Source organism: Equus asinus, chromosome 15, assembly GCF_041296235.1.
Source record: "Equus asinus isolate D_3611 breed Donkey chromosome 15, EquAss-T2T_v2, whole genome shotgun sequence".
Lineage (NCBI taxonomy): Eukaryota > Metazoa > Chordata > Mammalia > Perissodactyla > Equidae > Equus > Equus asinus.
In genome coordinates, this window is record NC_091804.1 from 2,113,395 (window position 1) to 2,137,781 (window position 24,387).

General features: G+C 46.5%; 1 long non-coding RNA gene across 1 annotated transcript; it reads right to left on the bottom strand.

Annotated features, from left to right (window-relative positions):
- Window positions 1-1,311: 1,311 nt before the first annotated feature.
- On the bottom strand, window positions 1,312-24,135 carry LOC139040259 (uncharacterized). The gene is made up of 3 exons (XR_011494425.1): window positions 23,984-24,135; window positions 22,525-22,634; window positions 1,312-1,530 (listed from the first exon to the last, which is right to left on the bottom strand). It is a non-coding gene; the product is annotated as an uncharacterized lncRNA (long non-coding RNA).
- Between the last annotated feature and the right edge of the window lie 252 nt (window positions 24,136-24,387).

The window sequence follows — 24,387 nt, forward strand, 5'->3', positions numbered from 1 at the left end:
CCCTTCTGTGAGCCTCTTCCCTCCCTAGTTCCCCTCAGACACCCGGCATTTCTCGGAGCCCCACAGGCCCACTGACACCATCCCATGGTCCCCCTCAGACACCCTCCATGCCACAGGCTGCACACTCTGTGTACCTATAATCAGTCTTTTTTTAAATTAACAGTTGCTAATGTTTGTTTTTTTCAAGTTAGATCACAAAGAAAAAAACTACTATCACTATTTCATAATAGAGAGAAATTTTGATACCACCCAAAATGAAGGTCATCATGATAATGCAGACAAGTCCTGCCCTTCACTCTGAACTAATAAAATACCCCTTTAGGCTCAGATCCAGAGGTTGGCACCTGAGATCCCCAGTCCCACCCCCACAGCCCCTCCAAGGATCCCTGAGTGCAGCTCTCTCTTCCGCTCCCAGCCCAGGGCCCTGACAATCTGCCCGTCCTCAAGTCATCTGCAGCTTGGTAACTGTCACCACCATTCGCTGAAACCTGGCCTGCTGTTTTTGTGCTTTCCTCCCTCTGCAGCCACTCCCACGCCCTCAGCAAGTCTGCCTCTCACATGCATCTTGAGTCTTTCTTCTAGTTCCATCCCCCTGCCACTACAGCAGCCCAGGTTGCTGTCCTCTCTTTCCAGGACCACTGCAGTCTTCTCCTGACTGTTCTCTATGCTTCCATCCTTACTGACTTAACACCCATTCCCTTCACTGTGACCATGCTCAGCTTTTAACAATATATAAGGTGTCATGTATGTCCTGTCAAATCTTTCAAAGGTTTCTCACTACACTTTCAATAAAATACAAACTCCTTATGAGGGTGTATAAAGTCTGACATGAACTGATGTCTGCTCAGCCATCAAACCCAATCTCCTTTACCCCACCCCAGTGGATGCTGGGTCCCTGACGTTCCATTCAAGAGTTCCAAAGGTTAAGATCCTTTCTGCCTCAGGGTCAGCTCCTGCAGTTCCGGAAACACCCCTCTCCTTGGTTTCTGCAGCTGGCTCCTTCTCTTCCTTCAGACTTTGGCTCAAATGTCGCCTCTTCAAAGTGATCTTTCCTGATTTTTTTTTTTTAGGTAGGATATTATTTGGGTATAAGCTCCTTAAAAACGATACTATATTTAACTCATTCTCTGTAACGCGCCTAGCACAGTCCCTGAACCACAGGGCACTCAGTGTGCATATTTGATGAACACACCCCTACGGACATATCAGACACTTCCCAGTGTAGACGAGATGTTCCAGGGTGGCCCTCTTGCTGGCAGTATCCAGGAGGTTATAATGACTCCAAGACTACTTGTTAGAACTGCTATTTTTATTCGCTGGAACCTACATTACCTATGGATCTTTTTGAAAAATAACAAAGGCTTGGGAAGAAATATCAAAATGCAATTGGGGGGGGATGAAAAAGTGGCCCTGGAGATGGTGGCTCGAAACACAGGGTGTCCCAGAGGCAGAGTCCTGGGACCCAGACAGCAGAACACTCACTGTCAATGCTTTTTGCCCTCTCTCAGGTGCTTCCATGTGCCGAGCAGTCTGCAAAGGACAAAACGCAAAAGACAAAGAGTCATCATTTCCTCTTCACAGTTCTCCAAATACATAGGCATACTTCTGCTGATGAGAAGATTGTTCCCAGCATACAGTAGGTACATCACAAAATTTTAAAAATTACTTGAACCAGTACATTGAAAATATTCTGTACACAAGACCCACACACACACCCACACCAGGATCTGGCTGTGATTTAGATAACGCAGTAGCTACATGGCCCGTGGTTGGTTGGGGGGGGGGGGGGCAGGAAGAGGGATGAAGGCCTCATCGTGAAGAACTCAGGGATTAAAGAATCACAAAACTTAGGGCATTAAAGGGCATCCTAGACCATGCCCTTTAATTTCTCCATTTTTATAAAAAAGAAAGCTGAGCTCTGGGAAAGGAAGCTTTCATCACTTGGAAGTCCTCATTTGGAGGACACTTACTTAGGAGCCATGGCTTCCCAGGCATTCCAGGGTAGTTAAGAGAAGATGGAAAGAAGTCAGCCTTGATAACAGAAGTTTCGGTAGCCACCGTCAAGGTGAAAACCACGGATAGCTTCCTGTGTCCAGCGACACTCGCCCATTCGAAGGAGAGGCATTTTTCTAAGACTTAGGTAGGTGTGATAGGGTTAATGGATGACTGCCTCCCTGGTGAAATAAAATTACACATCTATGCCTCCGCCAAGTGGCTTTGCAGCACCACCTTCTAGAAAATGCAGACATAATCCCCTACCCCATTGCCTTTGGGCATGGCCACGCGACTAGCTTGGGCAAATAGGATAGTAGCAGATTGGAGAAGCACACAGACTTCAGCTGTGCAAGTGTGATTTGGCTGGTCCTCCTGCTCCCCTCTGAGTCTCCATGAGAAGAATCTGACCCAGACAGCCACTGCCCCTTCAGCCTAGGCTGCAGCATGAAGACACAGGCCGTGCAGGCCAGATCAGCTGAACCACAGCCCATTCACAGACTTGAGAGTGTGAGGAGAAAAGAGCACTGCTGTAAAGCATTGAGATGTTAAGGTTTTTTGCCATGCAGCAAAAACTGACTAATATCTGATTTAGCTTATTTTCATATTGCATCTTCTCTAATCTTTTCCCAAATGAGCACTCTCCTGCCCCTATAACAACTCACATTGCATAATAAGTAGTTAAACTGGTTATTGTAAAGATTAGAAGCAGGAGCTTTAAAAGTTTCCTTTTGGCAGTTCCTAGCTGGTCCCCATATCTTCTTGGAGACACAGATAAACATAAGCAATCTTGACCGTTTGTGAAAAGCACAGCAAATGTGTTCTCACTGCTAGTGCCACTGATCAAACAAGGGAAGCCCCAACATCACCTCCTTACAGCACACCAACCAGGGAAAAGAGGAGGAGCCCAGTTCTAGTTCTCAAACCATGCCCGAAACCTAAAACAAAATGCTAAGAGCTAGAGAGGCAAAGGGGATGCAAAGAGTCATTGAATGGTTATTTCTTTAGGTAGAAAACGCAAAACATTTGAAGAAGGTGGAATCCATTTTTAAGTTTATAGTCTGATGCAGAAAAGAAACAAACAAGACTGGTGAGTTTCCTAGGTTGACTCTCCCAATGTCTGTTTGATTAGCCCTTTCTAACCCAATCCAGAAGGAGGGATGTGCCCAGATCACATAACGAATAAGTGTGGAAAAAGGCTAAATTCAGCTCTCCTGAGTCCTGCCTTCAGTTCCTCCCTCTGCATCTCAGTATCCTTATTAAGGATACCTAATCTTCTCCATCCACACATCATGGGAAACTAATTTTCCTCAAACAGCAGTCTTTGAAACTGCAGCCAGAACATTCTGAGTTCACGACTCCTTCACTGGATTCCATGTGGGTGTGGCAGGTTAATTATTAATGGCCCCAAATGCATGGGGTCTCTGGGCATCCACATCCATGAAGTCCCTCCCACTATGACTTTTGTCTCAGCCATGTGCCATGGCCTATGAGACATCAGCAAACATGGTGCTCCCAGAGGCTGCAGCCAGGCTTGCTCTTTGGGGTTTTGCTCGTAGAATGCTTCCTCACGTGAAGAAGTGTTGTCTATCCTCCTTGAGGACGAGAGATTGCATGGGAAGAGATGCCCACTGTCCCTACTGAGCCTGTCTTCCAATCTACCCGCCAACTGAATGCAGTCACATCAGTGAGCCTGGGAGAGATCAGCAGAAGAGTCACCCACACAACCACAGAATTGTGAGAAATGACAACTCATGTTATTCTAAGCCACGAAGTTTTGGGGTGGTTTCTTATGCTGCAATAGATAATTGATACATTCAGAATGTTCTGAACACCTCTCATGCAAAGACCCACACTCCACCCACATTGGGATCCAGAGAATGTAATCTCCTTGGCTGTGTGGTTTCTTTTGATATCCATCATTGCCATGCTGCACTTGGACCTCAACTCTTTTCTTCTGAATTCAGTCTACATTGCATTGCCCTCCCATCTGTCTCCTCCTTTCTAGCTTTCATCCTCTTTCCAAAGTACTGCTATATTCAGAACCCATCAAGCTGTACCACAGAGAATCAGCCTTCCAAAGGACTCAAGAGATCCAGGACCAGCACACACAGGATTGTGACAAAATGTCCAAATGCAGTATAGTCCAGATTCTCACCTCAAAGGCCAGGCCAGGCCACAACCCAGCTGCCTGTAGGGTGCATGGGAGCTAGAAGGAGCAAGACCACAGACAGTCATACATCATGTCATATACTAATTAGAGTTTTAATTTAAGGACAATTAGAAGCCACTGAAGTCTTTAAGTCAAGAATGACAATCCACTTTGTTGCAGTGGGTTGGAAGGCAAACAAGAGGAAGCACAACATACAGTCAGGGTACTTTAAAGAGAATTCAGTCAAGAGAAATCTATGGGCTTTCTTATAGTTATGGGACTAGGAGTGACACATTTAAAAGATATTTAAGAGAATTTTACAAGTCTTCAATTTTTACTGGCTTGGGAAAGATGAAGAATAAAGAGGAAACATTGTAGACAGATACATAGGTAGATAGATAAGTAGATAGATAGATAGATCAATAAAAAGAGGAAGGAAGGAACAAACCAAAGGAAAGAGGAAGGAAAGATAGAAAGAAATGCCAGGCACTGTTCTAAGCAGCTTACAAATATTATCTCATTTGATTCTCTCGGCACCCCTGTGAGACAGTGTGGCACGCTATTGAGGCACATTAGATTATTGTTCAAAATATTCACTCCTGCCTCCCTGCTGGATTGCAGATATATGCAAAATAAACAGTAATTGTCATATACCAATGAGATCATGCAGTTGCTTGTTACACAGCATATTGTAGTAATAACTCATTGATACAAAGTATCGTTGTTATTCCTGTTTTACAAATGAGGAAACTGAGGCACTGAGAGATTAAATAACTTGCCTGGTGGTGATTGCTATGTCTCTGGTCAGAATGACCATGGAGAATGGTGGTGCCATTAACTGAGATGGGGACTGGTTGAGGGACAAGTCTGTGGGCTAAAGTGATGAACTTAACATTGGATATGGGTGGTGCCTGCAAGACACCTGGTGGCGACATCCAGCAGGCAGTGGAAGACATAGTTTTACTGTTTGAATCCCTAAGCGTGGTTGAGATGTCCTAGACCGGAGAGTGTTGTGTGAGAGGAGCTGAAGGTCTAATCCTGCTGCCTGTGAGCCATCTCGGTCCTAGGAACCTCAGTCTGGAATCCACGGGCACACTGTAGGGGTGAGAATGAAGGTCAAGGCCTGCAGGGTATCTTTCCTAAGGCCCAGTGAGGTTGATTTTTAATTTTTCTCCCTTACTAAAAATACTCACCAAGGCTAGGAGGAAACTCAGTGGTCCTTCCAGAGAATCACCAATTTTCTCCTGTCTAATGTAACCAGAGTCGCGCTGTTTTCTTCATTTATTCTTGGTATTTGTTTTCTTAATATCATGAAATAAATGACAAACCCCAGGTGGGACGTAGCTCTTAGTTTCATGTGCTTTCAGTTGAACCTGATGATTGAAGAACACGTCTACCACCCTGTTTCTGCAGAGGTCCATTTGCATCCGCCATCCAGTCACGTGTGAGGAACCACGGCATGCGTCATCCCCCCGCCCACCTTGCTTATGGTGGTCTTAGATGAGGTTCTCTAAAAGTGGAGACTGAGATGGGATCTTGGACAAATGAATTTCTGAAGGAGTGTTCCCAGGAGAAACTTATATGAGAGAGCAGGGAGGAGCAGGGATGGGCAGAGGAAGTAGCAAAGCAGAAGTGGCTTTCAGAGGAGCTCCAGCCTCAGGGTGACCTCAGGGGGCCCTGGAGCCTGAGTGGCACCACAAGGTTGCCCCTCTTGTGGAACAAGTTCTTTACCCCAGACGGTTACTGGCCAAGGGCCCATCACCCAGGCCTATCTGGGTGAAGCAGCTCCCCTCAGCCAAGTACCATCCCTCAGGAGAGGAGCAGGTGAGAGCTCTTGACATTCAACATCCGCAGGAGCTGGGGACAAGTGCACCAGCTGAGTGAGAGGGCCTGGGCAGGGCACCAGCAGCATCTGCTACAGTGGGTATCCTCGGCTTGATGTGGCGGGGGCAGCTGGCTATAGACTTAAATCTATGGTGCTGGCAATCCCAGGATCCTGAGCACTAACACAGTCCCAGGCAACGCCTGAAGGAAGTTAGTATGAATACGATGATGAACAGCATCCTAAGGAAAATGAGAATGACCACCTCCAACAGTTGAACACCACAGTAACACGTGTCCGCTTAACCTGCAGATGCATTACCAAAAATGTGTACAGAACATATTTCGCAAATCCAGGCTGGCCTCCTCCCTGTGGCCTTTTCCTTGAGTTCAGAGACGTGACCCGCCAAAAAATACTTTGTTCCCTAAATACCATGTAGCTCACTCATCTCACAAGAAGAACACGCAGTGTGTTTTGAATCACTTCCCTCAGTGCTGAAGTAGAGTTTTTTCTTTCTTGTCCGTAATCTCTGTAGCCATCAACACTGCTTAGTGGGCTCTGCCCGACGTCTCTGGCCTGCACAGAGGCAATGCTCTCAGCACCCAGCCCCGGTAAACACAACTGCTACTGTAAGCTGGGTTGTCTCTTCTCTTTCTTTGGAGCATTTAGGAGAAAGACATAAAAGGATAAAGAAAGTGAATTCAGAGAAGTGAAATGCAGATAAGAAGTTTACTTTTTCTTCATGATTGCAAGAATGAGAACTCGCTAACAGAGCTATTGACAAGAAATGGGTAAAGTCCCCATTTCAAATCACATTATGCATAAGCCAGAGCACAGATAACAGAAATTTCAATGAAATTGCCAACAAGAAACATGCACACGCTTGGCTTCACCTACACTCTTTTCTCTCGACTCCCAATTTCCAAGGTTCTTAGATCATTCCCCTCAATGATAACAACTTGCTGGCATGAAGAAAGAGGTGGGCCAGGAGTCAGGCATGTCCTGGCTCGTCTTCCCACTGTTATAATGCCTGACATGCTCCCACGTCCCAGCCAATTCAAAGGTCTGGGTTTTTGACCTTCTTTCTCTGCTTTCGCCCCTTGTGCTGTGTTCCTGACTCATTGAGCGGCTGAGCCATGTCAGCAGTCAGATTAGACGACAGGAAGGATCAAGTTCAGGGTTCAGGTTAGGTCTCAGACGCAGCCGGCTCCAGAAATCCCTGAATTACAGAGACACTGTGAAGCCCGTGTCCACTCAGCTTTTATTAGGGACGAATCTCAAAGCTTCCATAATTTTCCAAAGACCTTAACTGTTCAGTTTCTTCATTTAGACAAACAAAATTTGTCTGGGACTTCTGGAACTGTCTAACCGATGGGGCCAGTATTGCCCAAGCCTCAGTTTCACGTTTCCATGTAGCACAGGTGGGAAGCCAGATGCCCAGGAGGCGAAGTGGATAGGCCATGTGGAACAGACCACGTAAAAGTGGCATACCTCCTAGATGGGAGCACATCCATGTTGAGAAGGCCCAACCCCTCCAGCTCTCCACGAGAGCGTGTGTGTGAGTGTGTGTGTGTGTGTGTGTGTGTGTGTGTGCATGACTTCATGAAACTTCCATGTGTGCCCAATCAGCATTTCCTAAACCCTTAATTAAACCAGGCTTTGGAGAAGTTTCAAACATTCCTTCGGTTACCTCATCAAGCAACGGAGGAATTTGGTACAGGATTCTGGCATTAAAGGCATTCAGTGTTAGATCCTGACATTAGACTTAATTTTTACTTTCAAATGAGTAACTTCCAATTAATGCAATTAATGGCAATTAGCTGTTCACCTTTACCGATGGAGTAGGAACATGACATTTGTGATTCAACAGTTCTGATTCAAGGGGACTTTGTCTTGGATTTCCATTGTTCTTGGAGGCACTTGAGTGAGGAAAGAGAAGACAAGCCTTAAAACACAAGATCTTCCCAGTTCAGCCCACATTGCTCATACTGTCAATGCCACACTTGTACCAAAGGGTGCTGGAAATTGAAAACGTACAGTAAATGCCAATGTAATTTCCTCTTCCCTTTTGTTTCTTGGCCTTAAAACCCATGGGCACTTTCATGGCATCTATTTGAGAAAGTCAGTGAGCCATTAAGTTTCATTACAGGATATAGTCGATCACATGTCAGACAGCATTGTAATGATTCAGTTTAACATCAGTGTCAGTGTGCCTGATGCGTCTGCCAATGAAATCCTGATGAACGCCCAACAGCTAAGTTGGGGAGATTTGTTATCTTCTATAGTTGGTGTTAGAAAGTAGTCCGATGGAGTGAAAGAACACTGTGGCTGAAGGCGCTGGTGTTTTCACTGCTCCTGTCTTGGACTTAGAGTATCTGGATCTTAAGCGGATGGAGCAATGCCCTGCTGGCTGGGTGGCCTCCAGTAAATTGGCACTTAGCAGTTGAAGAAGACACTTATTAAATTACTTAATACGCACTCACAAATCATGCTCTAGGAGTTACAACCAAATGACATGCAGTTATGTTCTAATTATAGCTTATAATGGCTATAATGTCATTTTACTGAAGATTATCAAAAGTGCCAGAAGTTCCTGAATCAGCAATTGGTGGTAGAAAAAGTGAGGAAGCTAATAATGTTTGGCTTTTATATCCGTAATGAGATTCTTTAGAGGAGAGGAGCACAGGGAACTGCGAGCAACTGACACCAAGTCTAACTGACTTCAGAGAGAAAAGGGATTCATCTGAAGGAGGTGAGGTGGTTCACAAACTTAGGGGCAACCTGGATAGCCCGGCTCGGAAAATGAACACAGACTGAGGGGCATCAGGGAAGCTGAACACAAGATCACACTTCCTGAAGCACCTGGTTAGGGCCGCAGCTCCTGCCACCTCCAGGCAGTAGACGGTGCCATTAGCACCATGGAGTGATGGCCAGCATGCAAGCCCATCTACTTTGCCAAGACAGACATGGACACTGCATGGCCCCACTTCCTTTTAAACTGTCCTTGTCTCTTTGTATACCTATTTCCAATTTAAAATGCAGAATCGAAGCATCTATTGGCGTATCCAAGGACAGGCATCTGTGTCCTACCCTCCAGGAGGCAGGAAGAGGTGTCTGGCTTTCTCCGCTTGTCTAGTAGGGGTGGAGCTCTGACTTTCTCCATAACATGCACAAGGGGATGCCCCACAGAGGAAGCTGGCTCAGACACTAGACAGCAATTAAACATTAAAGCTGCAAGTGTCCAGTGCAGAAACGTAAAATAAAATATTTAGGATGAAGGTGGCCAAAAGGTATAAACTTCCTGTTATAAGACAAACAAGAACCAGGGATGTCATGTATGCAGTGATGACGTGGCTAACGCCGCTGCAGGATCGATAGGACAGAGGTTAAGAGAGTTCATCCTGAGTACTCATCACAAGAAAATTTTTTTCTTTCCTTTGTTTTCATTGCATCTGTATGAGAAGATGGATGTTAACTGAATCTATTGTGGCAACCATTTCACAATGTACGTAAATCCAACCATCACACCATGTGCCTTAAACTTATATGGTGATGTATGTCAATTATTTCTCAATAAAACTGTAAAAAAATATAGAAAGCTCCTCGACAGTTTCTATCCCTTAAGAGAATGATATGTTACTGGTTTGTTGTATTTTTATATTTAACTTGAAGCTTTTGTCTGTTGTTTTTGACCTTGAATAATGAGAAAATAAACTTAAAGTAATAAAATATTGCTTTAATCTTTAAAAAAATAAGTTTGTCTAAGAATCTAAAACATTAAGATTGTTTCACTAGCATAAGGTAGCAAAAAGCTCACTAGGCTACTCTGAAAGGGTTTTTTTCTTTTCTTAATACATTTCTGAAAGAACCAGGATCATCAGATTTAAAGCGACTGGAGCCTTCAGAGTCATTAGTAACGACCAAGTGGAAGTCACTGCTTTTATGCTATTTAGCGAAATGTGTGGAAACAATCTGTGTTGTGCAGTAGTTGGACAGATTTCACTTCTGCTTGCTGACGGCACTAGCTAGATGCTGGACACTGCACATTTGACACGTTGGCATTCAGCTCCAGCCACATAGTCCTGTTTACATTTGCCTCGAAGTTCTGTGTTGGCCAAACAAGGACCCTAGTCATTCATCCAACAGGAAGCATATCAAACCCCCTGGACCGAGGCCAAAGATTGACTCAACGTCGCTCAGATCCTGCTTGCAGTTCATGCCCCGTGTCTGCATCCACTGCTCTGATGCTCAGTGTGTCCACAGTCTGGCATCAACACTACCTGGGAGTGTGTCAGAAATGCAGAATCTCAGGTTTGCCTTAGAACTCGTATTTTAACAAGCTCTCCAGGCAGTTCATGTGCACATTCAAGTTTGAGAAGTCACAGTCTACAGCCCCGCACACAGGGTTAGACTGTACCTGCTGTCCTGTCTGGGGCGTTGCTCACCTGCTCTGCCCACCTTGTCACCAGAGTCTTATCTCCAGTTGTTAGCAGGGATGGGTTCAGTTCAGAGGTTGTTTTCTCACTGGCTTCCCTGTCTTGGTCCCGCAGCACAGGGGCAGCCTCTATGTTACAACATCTTGTTATCTGTCATCTAGCGATGTTCGAGCCCCATTTTCCCAGGAGAGATTGTGTGACAGACTCCACACAGGGTTCCCCTTGAATCACACTATTTCCCTCCCTCCTCCCTCGGACCCTCTCCAAGGAGGCACGCACAGGGACGGATGGCCAAAAGGTAGGTGAAGTGCCTGCCCACTTCTGGACGAGCTCCCAACACCCTCTAGGGTAAGTCTTTCTGGTAAATTCCAAGTTGCAGACCCTACGCTGCTGCCCCTCCCCCTCCATCTGGACTGCCTGGTCCTCTCAGTAAACACAGGGAAAGTGGCCAGTCCGCCCTCAAGTCAGTCCTTCGCAGTATGCTCAGGGCTCAGAGCAGGAAGTGAAAGGAGAAAGCAGAAGGATTAGACTTCCTTCTAGGTTGTGGGAGGGGTTGGCCCTTTATTGCAGTCCCTCAGGGAGGAAGTGAAAGAGGAAGCGGGAAGCAGGCCTGCTGTGCCTGGTGCAGGAATTGAAGGAGCCTAGGAAATCCCCTTCCGTGGTGGAAAGACATGCTTATTTCTCTGGAGCCCAGCAAAGAGAGGCCACCACTGTCTGGTGAACACGCGCACTTCGTGAACGTGTGAGCAGCATGAAGCAGAGGAGAAACAAAGGCCAGCGTCTGGACCCCATTTTACAAGAGAGTTGTGTATTCAGCCAATTCCAGCCCAATTCCCAGACCTCACACCACAGTCCAGCTCCTGCACACAGGGAAGCCCTTTCCAACGTGCTCTAGATGCTGCTCTTTCCCCATCCAGTCCAGCAGCAGGGCCAGCAGGCCTGAGATGCCTCCCCTCAGTCTTAAGTATGAGAGAGTTGGCTGACAATACAGTCCTTTATTCTACACTCTTCTGTTCTCAGGAAGAGAAATTTAAATTCTGGGAGGAACAAAGCTTGCATTTTTCCAGGCCAGTTAATGAGGAATGCCCAACTGAATGTTGAGAATTCAGACTGCTTAAGAAATCAGCTTTAGAATCCCCAAAGGATTCCACAGTTGAGCCAAGAAGCCCTCTCTCCTGTCAATTACTTATTTTGTTTTCATAAACTCCCTCAGGTCAGGATCTCCATACCCACCAATGATCGTATCACTAAAAAATGTATTATCAGCGCTCATTGTTTTCTTCTTCTTGAACTATCAACACCGAAGCCTTGAGTGTGTTTGCACTTTGTTTAGCTCTGCTGCAGACCTCCAGGGCTGGAACGACGGAGTGACCCTGAGAGGCAAGTGTGAGTGATGGCAGGCCTGCCGGCTGGGCACTCACCGAGAGGTGACGACAGGCCGAGGGCTTTCAGGGTGTCTGTGCGTGGTGAACACGCATGCTCCTGTCGACGAAAATAATCCATAACCAATCTATAAATGAAAATTTGGGTGAGTTTATTCTGAGCTGAAATCTGAGGATTATAACCCGGGAGAGTCTTTCCACAAAGGAACAGAGCACTCCAAAGAAGTGGGGGTACACAGGGTGGTTATATACCCTCAAAGAGGGTGTTTCACATATGATTGAAGTGTCCCTCCCACAATAGTCACAAGATTGCCCTGTGGGCGCCGCACTTGATGGGCACAGCAGGTAGTGTCTGCTATCTCCGAGGGCGTAGCAGGCGGCAAATCTATTGTCTTGAGCTGGGTGGTCACAGGCGGGCGCCGCAAGCAATCAGTTCCTAGCCCAAAGAAAGATGCTTAATCCTTAAGGAAATGCCAATGTTGGGAGGGGAAGAGAAGTTGCACCTTTATCTCAAGGGCCTTTGCTCTTGCCATGGGGAATCTCTAAAGCAGATATACAATGCATGCTCAACGGCCACGGTCAGGCCCTTTTGGAAAGACAAGGTCAGGTCGAATTAGGTTTACACAAAATGGCTTCCTCGTTTACTCCAATATATCCTATTACTTGTCATTTTTATTTGTCACTCCCCTCCCAGCTCCTGCCCCACTGTGCATGCTCATGGGGTCCCCAGCTTTACATGGATTACTCCCTTCTCTGTTCCCCATTCAGCCTCACCTGTCACTACCTAGCCCTGTGGTCTGCACACCCAGCCCACTTCCCACTTCCACAGAAAAGGAACAGACTTGGTTCACATGCCCTCTCTGACTAAATGAGTGTGGGGGATATGCTGACCTCTCCAACTCTCCATTTAGATATCTATAAACGGAGGTCATGTCTCCCAGGATTGTCTGAAAATTAAATGAGGAAGCATGTACGAAAGGACCTGGTACAGTGCCGACACTCTGGCAGTCGCAGTTACCTGACAGCTTTCATTGCCCTGCACCGTCCCCCACCCCTGCCTCCTCCCCTTTATCCCCACCCTACCCCAGCAAAGTCATCCCCACTTCCTCAACCTGCATCACTACTTGTTTCTACCCATTCTCATAGCCTCAGGGGGAGAGGGAGTTAAATTTCCTAAGCATTGTGGTGGCGATTTAGGAAGAAACCCACATACTCATAGGATAGCCTTTGCTGCCGCAGATCCCTGGCCTCACAGCTCCATACAGCCTTGGACCGCTCCCCAGGCAAGGCAGCTTGGGTCTGCACAAACAGGATCAGAATGAGGACTTCTGACTCATGAGTTATGAGTAAGATTTGCTGGGCGTTTGACTTCTTAACAGAGACGAGCAGCTATCTGAGACAACATGTGCCTGGAGTCGGAACACCACCGAGGCTAGTCCTGATGCCCCCATGGCCACATGCTCTGAGAAGCATGGACTTGTGAGTCCGGCTGTCTGCAATTTTCACAGGACTTGCAGCCAATATTCAGTAAGTGGTGGCTTTTTGTAAAAGTAAAAATATACGGTAGGATGTGGGTGTCTGAATTGTTAACATGTTAGCAAAGATTGTCTTGTTCTGGAAACTTCAGCCAAGCTGTGTGTGGTGTTTGTGTCCACGCAGTGGCCTATAGCCACAGCCTCACCCCTGCTCCGGAGGGCTCCTGAGTCCATCCCACCTCTGCCGCTCACTTCCTGCCCCAACCGAGGGATTGGGAGCACCTCAAATGAAACCTGAGTCCACCTGGGCAGGAGTTTAAAAGAAATCCAAGCCAGAAGTCACTCACTTCCTTGATCGTGACAACCTCAGTGGGATTTTAGACTGAGGGGGTTAACTCCCTGGCTCATGCAGCATGTGCTTTGACCTTTAGCCTGTGACCCTTGTGCTCATCACATCACTCCAGAATCACCTGAGGAGACTGAAAACTATGGACACCTGGGCCACACCACCTCGCGGGTAACCAGGAACTCTGGGGTGGTTCCCGACCTCAAACAGCACCCAGAGGGCCCTGCTCTGTGACCAGGCTGAGAACGACTGGCCAGACCCCGTGTGAGCCTTCTCAGAGACACAACTCTCAGGCAGGCTGCGGGCCACCGCCCCTGTCCTGTCCCCAGAGGGGACGAAAAGAGAGAGTCCCTGCTCCCAGAGTGAGGTTATGGGGGCAGTTCTGCCCACTCCTGCAGGGCACAGAGATCATGGATGGCAGAAGCTGGAGGGGGGTGGGATGGGGTGGGGGAAGGAGGGAGTAACGGCCTATAGTCAGTCCCCAAGATCAGGTCCTCCTCCACCTCGGTGCTCCGGGAACAGGGACCCTCTGGTGTGGCTCAGCAGCAGGCAGCAGCAGGCAAGAACAAATTGAGCCTGGCTGGTGTGTGGGTGCCTTGGGCTGTCCCAGACAGTCAGCCCTCAGGCCCTCTCCTTGGGGCCCCCTGGGATTCTTCCTGACTTCTCTTCAGGGTCAGGCTGCCCAGACACAAGCAACCACCAGTCCCTCTTAAATACACACTTTTCAAGTCAATTCCACTGGCATGTTCAGGCATAGCACTGGCTTCCAAATTTAAACTACTGTCATGACCCACTTCCGGCCCCCAGCCGGCGTGTTGAAGGCCTATATCTTTGACGGATGGTTCAAGCAAAAAAGTGCCATTAAAAGTGGCATTTGCTGGCGGACCCTCTGGTCTTGAAAAGGGGCTTCCTAACAAAACTCCCCCAAAGAGCCTCACATATTGCTCAGAAGGAAGGAAGTGCACAGCATATCTTTGCTGACCTGTCACGCCCCTACCTCCCTTGCAGCCCAGTGTTCTGGGCTCTCTGAGGTGAGCCTTGGAGGCAGAGCTCACCTGACAGTTGCTGCAGGCAGGAGCCCAGGCTGAGAGCTGCATTTTGAAAGCCTAGAAGGCAATCACATCATCATAATAACAATAGGTTCAGACAAGAATCACCAACAGATGCTAAAAACCACCACCAGAGAAAGTGTTTGGAGAACGGGATATTTATAGTCTCAAAGTTTCTCCCCAGAGATAAGTTATCAATTACAAAGGGAGTAAGATATAATGAGAAACCTGGCAGACACTACCTTAAACAAATGATCGAAGTTAATGTCACCAGGGATGGGACAAACCCACTTCATGTGTCTCCTGACATGATGCCCTGAGAGGGACACAGCCTCACCATGTGGTGCTTCTGCCAAAAGTGTTTACTTTGAATCTGATTGTTAAGAAATCTTGGACAGACCCAAATAATTGTAATGTAATAACATATATAGAATATTATTATTAAAAAACTGCCCTGTACTCTTCAAAAGGGTAAATGACATGGAAGACAAATAAAAGCACAGCACTTGTTCCAGATTAAATAGACATGACACTAAATGCAAAGTATTATCCTGGAATGGATCCTGGACCAGATGGGAGCAAAGGCTGTAATGGACATTTTGGGTACAATTAGAAGAATTTGAAAAAAGCACTATTGGAATAATAGTGTATTAGTGGTAAATTTCCTCAATTTGATCATTACGTTGTGATTACACAAAAAAAGAAAAGAAAAGTCCTCTTCTTATAGGTACTTTGTTCTTAGGCAGAATCATTTAGATGTAGAGGGCCATAATTTCTACAACCCTCTCAAAAGGGTCAGCAAGTAATTATAATTATAACATGTTATGTGTAAGTATAATTTTATATTTGAGATGCCATTCCTGGCTCTTATAATGAGCCCACCTTTCAAAATGCATGTTTTCTTTCAAGTTATTGTTTCTAAGGGTATAGGGCTAGAAAATCAGAGAAAGGTCTCTTTGTATTGTGTTTAAAATAAGAGTTAATCAGCTCTGCATGAGGCCTTAAGGACTTTCTGGTGAATAAAGTACATTAAATAATGTGACAACACCTTCGCCATCAAACTACACGATGTATAGCCATTTTATACTCACTCTTGGATTCCTGGGTGGCCGAGTTTGCTGGAAAAGTAATTTCTGAATAAAGTTTTGAAATTTCAAAATAATTTATTAGCAGTTAGAAAATTAAATTCTTTTGAAAATATTTCTTAGAAACTTTCAGATACGTTCCTGCCAAGTTTCATGCAGCCTCGTTTTCGTAGTTCGTTCAGGGGAGCCTTCGCGGCTCTGCTCCTGGAGTGTGGGGGACTGGAAACGCACCGCCGCGCCACGCGGCCCTTGCACTCCCCTTTGCCTTCTCAGTGCACAGTTCAGCCACGCCCAGCACAATCCGGGAAGGACTTCCACTGCCAGGAACAAGGCAGGGTAGGGATCAAGCCAAACTCCCACTAGAAACAACCAGAAATGCTGACCATAAAATCCTTTTTTTACTTCTTAAAAGCATCAAAGATTTGGCAAGATAGTAAGAAACTGAACTCCAAAACTCAAAGGGAAAACAAGATCACTGAAAGCTAAGTGGCACCGTAAAGCTGTTTTTGAATCAAGGGCCAATTGAACCAGTTGGGCAAGTTGGCCAGTTTGGCTAGACTCGAGCTTTCCATTTTCTGTCTATGTTGGTGTAATATGTATACATGTGTGTGTATCTATAGAAGGGAGATAAAGCAAATGCTTACAATTGGTATCTGGGTGCGGGTCAGCCAGGGTTCAACCAGAGAAAGAGAGTTGGTGCAGGCCGGAGCCGCTGTCCACTGGCAGAATTTCCTCTTCCTTGGGGAAGCTCAACTCTGCTCTGAAGGCCATGGACCAGCTCAATCAAGCCCACCTGGGTTAGTTGGGCTACTTCCGCTCCTTTGAGTCCACTGATTACGAGTTTTAACCACATCCACAAAGTACCATCATTACAACACCCACATTCGTGGTTGATTGAATAACTGGGGATGAGAGACTACCCAAGAATGCACAGAAAACCGCCCGCTATTTCTGCAACTTTTCTATAATTTTGAAATGTTTCTAAATAAAAAGTCTCAAACACCACATCCCTTTCTCAAACCCGAGTGAGTGAAGGGCACTCAGGAGAAGAGTCTGACGACCCCCAGCCATTCCCTCCTCTCTGCCCAGAGTTCTGTCCCTTTGGGCAGGACAGCAGCAATTTAAGGACTGGACTGACTTTTCTTTATCACCCTGAAGAAATTAACTCCTAGCCTCTGTGACGAAGTGTCACGCCTCAGCTACATGAGTGGGGCTTCCAGGACCTTAATGTGCCACAAATGACTTGTTCTTCAGAAAGAAGAGAAACAATATAGGTCAGATCTACATAAAGAAGGGAAGAGCGTTAGAGATGGAAAAACTGAAGGTGAATTGAACTCTCTTATTTTTCTTATTCATTTTATTTTTCTCTTGACTCCCGCAAGCTCACTGAACCAGAGGAATGTACTGGACACCTACATTAGTATAATACAGTCTCCTCCCCACATAAAACTGTTCTGGGCTTTAACTTTACACTAGTTTTTTGACCTGTATCCCAGCTTTCCCAAATAGCTCTGTTTTCTATTGATTTCTTCGCCACCTTGCAAACGGACCAGGGTGTTGTGTCCGCAGGCACAGGAACACAGGTGCTGTGGGTGTGAGCGTACCATACCACTGTGGCCAAGGGAGCTTGGACCCAAATGGTGACGCTACAGGCAGAGTCACTGTCTGGGAGGGGACTCGGGCTGACACCCATTCTTCTTTGCAAAACATTCCTTTTTTTGAACAAGTCAGACATAAATCAGTCAGGACTGCCTGACATGGGAAACGGCTTGGTTGACACGTCCCGTAGAACTGCAGTTTCCCTTCTAGTTCTCATTTTCCTACAACCTTTTAACCTTCGACTTCAGACTGATAAAGATAGTTCAACATAAAGCATTTTCATTCTCACGAAGTCCCTCAGGCATGCTTCTGTGGAGGATGAGTAAGAGCCAGAGAAGAATGGAATCACGCTTTAATTACCAGCTATTTCCAAACAGGTGCATTCAGACCTTGACTTGCCTAGATACCTGCGTCAGCCTCCTTTTTACCTCATTAATATAAACCTGGTCTCTCTCTATAGGTTTCATTTCCTATAATTTCTGAGACACTAAAAACAAATGAGGTAATGTACTGTTTTCATTTTTACTTATTGTTTTCCACATCCCTTGGGTCTTCTCCCTTCCCTGTCTTACTGAAATAATTAACTCCTATTTGATAAGACCTAAACTATAATGGGAGGACATGTTGACATCACTTTCTCAAAAATGAGCTTAAGAGCACTAATCCAGTTCATCCATTTATTCAGCTAACACTTACCAACACCTATTATGTGCCAGGCACTGGGAAAGGCAGTGAACAAAACTGATAAAAATATCAAGTGTACATTCTAGTGGGTAGAGACAGAAAAGAAGGAAAATATGCATCCAGCCAATCAGAAGGTGCAATGGAAAAAATAAGTTAGGGAAGGAAGATGGCAAGGTGGAGAAGTCGGGTGGGGGAGGGGGCAGTCACAACTTTAAAGAGTGGGGTCAAGGAAGGTCTCGCTGAGAGGATGACCTTTAAGAAACAGCCCTTACTGAAATGGAGAACACCGTGAGCGTGGGAGGGAGAGGGTTAAACCCACAGTGTCGCTTAGGGCATGGGCAGCTTGGGGTGTCTTGGGCCACCCAAGTGGAAAGGCAATCAGATGGATTTGGAGGTAGGATTCTGGTACCAATTAATGATACTGGTCACCAATTTAAAAGTGTGGGATTTTTCTCCCCACACCACCAAGCAATGCTCCAACACCAGTTGGGTGTCCTACAATTTGACTTCATTCTCACACTATCTACCCCTGAGATAGCATCAGATTCCACAGGTTAAGAGCTCAGTCCTACAAGACTGCCCCCCCCCCACTTCAGATGCTAATGGAAAGTCAGTTAGGCTAAATTAGGTTTACACCAAATGACTGCCTCATATACTCCAACATCCTATTGCCTGCCATTTTTATTTGTCAACGTGATGTCAGATGTTGGAGTATATGAGGCAGTCATTTGGTGTAAACCTAATTTAGCCTAACTTTGTTTTTCCAAAAGGGCGTGCCATGGCCGTTGAGCATCCATTGCACATCTGCTTTAAGCATTTGCTATGTCCACAGACAAGAACAAATGCCCTTAAGGTAAAGATGCAGCTTCCCCCACATTGGCACTTCCTTAAGGCTAAGCATCTCTCCCTAGACTAGGAACTGATTGCTGCACCCACTCTGTGACCACCCAGCTCAAGACAACAGACCTGCCACCCTGCCGTGTCCACTGAGACAGCAGACCTGCTACCTGCTGTCCATCAATCACTGTGCCGACAGCGCCATCTCACTACTATAAAAGGGACAATCCAATCACGTGGGACACATGCTCTGTGACCGTATGCACCACCCTGGACACCCCGCCTCTTTGGTGTACAGGCTATATGGTCCTCACATTTTGGCTCAGAATAAACTCACCCCAATTTTCATTTATAGATTGGTTACGCATCATGTGCATCAACAATTTGTTCCATGAACATTTACTGAATTGATCAAATAATAAATAGCATGGACGTGGAATTGATAATATTTTCCATGGAGGATAAATAAGTGCAAGGTGGATCTACCATGACGTGAGTCAGCCATAGGCTCCAGCAATGGGACGAAGACACCCTTCAGAAGGCTCCACCGAGGGTCTCAGGCCCAGCATGCCAGCATCGACGACAATTCCACTTGTAAATATTTGCAAATAAAATAAAGCACAAAATGCTGCTTATGACCACTAGAACTGCCTCTTCACTGCTTAGAACTGAGTCAGGCATTTCTTTCTGGAGAACTATTTGGCAATCTGTATCCAAAAAAGCTTTGTAGCCTCTGACCCAATAATTCCAATTCTAGGAAGAAAACAATCCAAAATATTCACCAAGACTTTTTTCCTATAATAGTGTGTATTACAGGATTACTCACTATAGAGGGAAAAAAAAATCCCAAGAACAGCCGAAAAGTCTAGCATTAAAGAAAAAATTTAACTATGGAATAACGAGTTGAACAGGGAATAAAACAGAGCTTTCAAAGACCATAACACAATCAGAAATGTTCATGATATGACAGTGAAAAAAAAGCAGCACTGAGTTATGATTGCCGCGTGGCCTCGGTGTGGTGAACAGCACAGACGTGCACTCAGGTACACGCAGGCGCGCACACACGGAATTGAGCTTCTTCATCTGTTCTTTGTTTTCTTATTTCTTTTTATAACAAACATATTGTACTAATTTGATTTTTTAAAAAACAAGAACTTTTATTTTCAAATATGAGGAGGAGTTGGAAAAATCTGCTCTTTGTCCTTTAAAATCAAGTTTGCCTCTACTGATGGCAGAAACTTTTTTTCAAAAATTAAAACTAGCTTTGAGGGGTGAGGGGAGGGAGGGGGGAAGGAAAAAGGCAGGCGTGAACAGGGGAGGGGAAAGGAGGGAAGTTGTTCCAGTTTAAAGGGAAAAAGGCGGAGAAGTGGCAGGAAACATCCCCAGGAATCGAGAGTCCTCCTCGTTTAGGGCAGATGGGCTGCGCTCCGCTAAGACACTGCTGGAGGGGGCTCCTTGTGGCAATCGAGGCTGGCTTATGAATATACAACTTAACAGGGATGGATTTAGAAAACACAAAGCTGAGTGAAAAAAGCCACACAGAGAAGTCTACATACCGTAAAACTCCGTTTATATGAACTTCTAGAAGAGACAAAACTAACCTATAATGAAAAAAGAAATCAGTGCAGCGTTGTCTCTGGCGATGAGGGCCCACATTGACTGGGAAGGGGTGCTGGTCACATTCTGCACCTGATAGGTGTTTGGGTGACACAGGGGTATGCATCTGTCAGAATTACCTGAATGTACACTTAAGCTCTGTGCATTTCACTATGGTAAATTTTACAGTAAAAAAACTGTAAATAAATATCGACCTCTGGCTACTGCTAGGCATGCTTATGTATTCGGGAGTCAAGTACATAGATGTCTACAACTTACTTTGAAATGCATCAAAAAAAGATGGACTGATGGATGAAGAGAAAGATAGACAGGTGGATAGACATGTGATAAAGTAAGTAAAGTAGAATATTAATGGTAGAATCTAGTGGTGAGTACCTTAAGTGTTTGCTATAAATTCTTCTAATTTTGTTGCATGTTTGAAAATCTTCATAATAAAATGTTGGGGAGAATGCATCTCCCACCACCTCCTTGCCTTGCCTGCACCTTCCCCTCCCCATCTGCCCCTCTCCACCTGCCCTCTCCCCAAGTCTTATAGGCTCCTACTTGGCAAAAGTATTATCACCATGTTCCAGGCAAAATCTGGGGTAGGGTGGAGCACTGGCCTGGCTAGCTTCTAGTGTTAAATATTATTCTGACACTTATCCTCTGAGACTGGCAGGAAGAGGAGGCAGGGGGCACCATCGAGAGGGTAGGGCTGCCCTTAGTGGCCTCTGAGCTCCAGCTTCAACATTTATTGCATCAGTTCTAATGCTATCCCTGGCAGGAAGAGGAATCCCTCTGCTGCCCTACTACAGATTGCTGAAGGAACTAGAATTCAAGGTCACACAAACACTGAGAGGGAAGTTAGAGCAGTGACCACACTGTGGATTTGAAGAGGAAACTTTGACCACCCAGAGATGCCAAGGGGATTACTCAACCTGACTCAGAGCCATCCTGTTTTCTTGTGGCCAGGGCTGAGGCCCAGAAAGACAGCAGAGCGCCCAGCTGCACAAGTCACCCACCTATGTCCCTGGACACCCTCTCCCTGATCCTGCCCCTGGCTATGCTGCTTCAGATACCAGAGCTGCTCTTGTAAACGGCTGCTTGTGAGAATAAATGGTAACTTGTAATACAAAGCAATGAGGCTGTTTACATATTGGACCGAGAGCAAAAGCTGCCGAAAGGATTCTCTTTTACCCCGTTAAGTGCAAAACAGATATTGGCCACTGTGCTCTCGTGCATCTTCCTCCCAGGGGCTGCCAACAGACTTTCCCATGAGCATCGCAGTTTCCTACTGATATGAAATCGTACTGATCGATCCCCATCAGAGCCCTGAGACTTTACCAACATTGGCACATGGTGCAGAAGCGTCCCCACAGCCCCTGAATTGAGAGTGGGCAGGGGGAGAAGGTGGGAAGGTGTGTGCCAGGCATTTCAGAGCTTGACCCCAGAGAACCAAGTGCATCCCATAAAAGAGGTTCTCAATCTTTCCATGTTAAGACGCCACCAAAACCCATGCCTTGCTCAGGCTAAGCCACTATTGTGGACACAAGTTTTAATTGCTCAAAGCCCAAATGTTCAGAATCTCAACTCTTGGCCAATTTGATATGATGGCTCGTCACTTTAGGTGACGTTTTATGTGCTCGGTCATTTATTCATTACAGCATTATTTAATATCCACTTATTATTGTTTATATATTACAAAGAATATCCATCATTCCTTCACCTTAATTTCTCACTATAGAAATTCACATCACGAGACCCACCGTCACATACACGGCCTTGTGGGAACACGGGTTTCTCTGCATCCTGCAGAAGGGAAACAAGCTCGCCTCCTGGGCAGCCATGCTCCTTCCTCCCTGATGCATGGGTGCTGGAGGCCCATGCTATGATCTTGAGTTCTCTGTTTCTCTCTGGGTCCCTGCTAGCTTATCCCCAAAGCTGTAAGCTACAGTAATCAGCGCGCGGGCTGCTTCATCATTTTAAACTGTGCTTAACCAGTACCGCTGAAGCCTGCTCATCTCTGTTGGTTCTGACCCCCAGGGACTACAGTTAGCAAAGTAGCCCACCTCTCCAGATTCGTCCTTCAGACCGCTGAAGCAGACGTGCAGCCTCATCCCAGCGTTCCACTTCTTATCAGACTGTACTGCAGTTTGCTCTGGTAGCTCCCGTGGGCACCCTATGTTGGGATTAGAGATGTCTCTGTATCAAAACGCCTGGCCCTCCCTGCAGCACATGCCAGCATCCCAACAGAGGAGCATAAGAAGCGGTGCAATCCAGACACAGCAGCATGTGTCACCATCCAAACCGCCTCCGCCCAACATACTCACACTTAGCTCCATGCTCTGGCTACCTGGGTACCCTGCACATCCCTCCTAACGACAGAAGATGAGAGAGTCCCTTATATCTCAGCTTACTCTCTACACAACATACCCTCCTTGGACTAGATGCCCAGCTGCCCAGTATGGGTGGGGAAACCAGAATGAGAACCGATTCCCACCCTTCAGAGATAATCACTCTGTTCAGAAGTTTCTGGCCAGGGGCAGCCCCCTCTTTCCCTGCTCTGTGTTTCTCTCCCTCTTTTCTACCATGAGAAAGCATGGAAGCCCTGTCCCTCACCGCCCTGCAATGCCCTCCCTTTGACACCTGGTGCGTCCAGCGGGCTACCCTGGCTTTCCTAGAGGCCCTCCACTTGCTGTCGGGCTGGCTGTGAGGGGAGCAGAACACGCCGCTCCAAAATGTGCTGCTTTGGCACATGGCTGATTTTGAGCTGAAGGCAGTCAAGACCCAGCAGGCTCAGGCAGAGCTTTTTACCTCCTCCTTAACTGCCTAAAATAATTTAAATGGGAGGCCTGTACCAGGAAGAGAGCTATTACTGGAGAGAACGTCCCTGTCTGGAAGGCTATCTGTGTGGCAGGGCAGAAGTCTGGTCACCAGAGTTGCCCTCCTCCCCTTGGAAGCCCCAGGTCCCCACCCCTTCCTCAGCTGAGGGTGGCATGCAAGCCTCAACTGCCTGACTGCCTTTGAGTCTCACATTTTTAGAGGGATCCTGTATGTACAAAATTAAATTTGTTTTTCTCCTGTTAATCTGTCTTATGTCAATTTAATTATTAGACCAGCCAAAGAACCTAGAAGGAGAGAAGGGAAAAATTTTCCTCTCCTACAGTTATAACTGGGCCTTGACAAAAGGGTCTCACACCCTAACACTGAGCATGAATATGCATTATTCATATTGTTCCAGCCTGCCAGACTCCTGCTGCCCGAGCCCCAAGACCAAGGCGGGTCTGGGCTGACGCTGGCTCACCATTGCCTTGACTGGTCCACTCCCCAGAGAGTTCCTCTGGGTGCCCTTCAAGGGCTCAGAGGCCCCCCAGTGTTTCTGGCAAAGCCTGCCACCGTCACTATATGTCATTTGCCCCTGGGTCCCCTTCAGGCATGGAAGGTAGGGGTAAGAGAAGAAACATAGCCAGTTGCCTGTTGAGAATAGCCTCCCCACCCCCAACCCTCGGGCCTTATTAGAGCCCAGACCTGCACAGTCCTGAGCCAGGGGCTCTCTCAGCTCACATGGTACTCAGCTGACCACGTCCTCTCAGTCCAGGGAGAAAGACAGCCAACAGTTAGGTTAACGCCACGACAGAGGGAATCTCAAAAATGACGCCGCGTGAAAGAAGCCAGACACATTGGCACTCACACTTCATGAGTCTATTTATGGGAAGCTCCAGAACAGGCAACCCCAAGTCTCCAGGGACAGATCTGTGCATTGCCAGGAGCCAGGGGCGGGCATGTGACCGACTGCAGAGGGGCACTAGGAAACCTCCCCGGGTAATGGAAGTGTTCCAGATTTCCATGGAGTGGTAATACTTGTGTATATATTTGCTAAAATTCCTTGTCGGGACACGTAAAACGAGGCTTTTTATTGTATGTAAATTATG